The sequence below is a fragment of the Helianthus annuus genome, chromosome 11 (genome assembly GCF_002127325.2).
Source record: "Helianthus annuus cultivar XRQ/B chromosome 11, HanXRQr2.0-SUNRISE, whole genome shotgun sequence".
Taxonomy (NCBI): domain Eukaryota; kingdom Viridiplantae; phylum Streptophyta; class Magnoliopsida; order Asterales; family Asteraceae; genus Helianthus; species Helianthus annuus.
Window position 1 is genome coordinate 113,167,995 of NC_035443.2, and position 1,394 is coordinate 113,169,388.

The 1,394-nt window shown below is 41.6% G+C and overlaps 1 pseudogene; it reads left to right on the forward strand.

The window, feature by feature from the left end:
* The first annotated feature begins 221 nt into the window (after window positions 1-221).
* LOC110881459 lies at window positions 222-1,170 on the forward strand (annotated as a pseudogene).
* The last annotated feature ends 224 nt before the right edge of the window (window positions 1,171-1,394 follow it).

Here is a 1,394-nt window from a genome sequence, read left to right on the forward strand (position 1 = left end):
CTCAAATTTGCAAGCATTTCGAAGGGCGTTAGGTTTGGCAGTTGTCGGTTGCTGAACACCCAATTCGACCCAACATGGTTATTATGATTGTATTACTGTATATATTGTTGAGTCTGAGTTAGTTACAGTTAGTTAGTTTGTTGTAGCTGGTTATAGTTTGTGTATTTTTGTAAATTTTTGTAGAAAAAGAGAAATTTAGATGTTTTGGTGGATGTGTTTGTTGTAACGTCTAACACGGTTATGCATATGACAGCCTGATGGTCAGATGCCAAGTGACAAAACCGTTGGAGGCGGTGACGATGCCTTCAACACTTTCTTCAGTGAAACTGGTGCTGGGAAACATGTTCCGCGTGCCGTCTTTGTTGATCTTGAACCCACTGTTATCGATGAAGTGAGGACCGGAACATACCGCCAGATTTTTCACCCTGAGCAACTCATCAGCGGGAAAGAAGATGCCGCCAACAACTTTGCCCGTGGCCACTATACTAGTAAACAAGCTGACCATTCTTTAGGCTCGCTTTTTTATTATGGGTTCATATGTTTCTCATAAATGTTTTGTGGTGCAGTTGGAAAAGAGATTGTTGACTTGTGCCTTGACCATTCTTAGTGTTCAATGCTGTCGGCGGAGGAACTGGTTCTGGTCTCGGTTCTCTTCTGTTGGAGCGTCTGTCAGTTGACTATGGGAAAAAGTCGAACTTGGGTTCAATGTGTATCCTTCACCCCAAGTCTCAACTTCAGTCGTTGAGCTGTATAACGGTGTGCTTTCCACCCACTCTCTGTTAGAGCATACCGATGTATCCGTCCTACTCGACAATGAGGCTATCTACGATATTTGCAAGCAGTCACTTGATATCGAGCGTCCCACCTACACCAATCTTAACCGTTTGATTTCTCAGGTATGTTTTTAGTTTTTAGTTTCGTTAGCGTGTGATGGAACAACCAACAACTAATAATGTTTTATGTACAGGTGATTTCTTCGTTGACCACGTCTTTGAGGTTTGACGGAGCGTTGAACGTGGACGTTACCGAGTTCCAAACAAATCTTGTACCGTACCCGCGTATCCACTTCATGCTTTCGTCTTACGCTCCGGTTATCTCAGCTGAGAAGGCCTACCACGAGCAGCCGGCTAACAAACATTCATAATTGCAATAATGTGTGCCTTCGCACCTGAACACCCAGTTCGACGCAACATGTATAAAATTTTCTACTATCCTTCAGTTTTGCTCCTACTAATATATGATATCTTGAATCATGGTTATTCAATCCCAGGGGCATAGTCACCCCGAATTTTGCTGTCAAAATAACTTCAAGGAGTGGTAAGTTTGTTTATCTTCATTAATTATAGTTTATCTTTATTAATTAGAATAATTAGTTAAACCACATGTTTTCATTA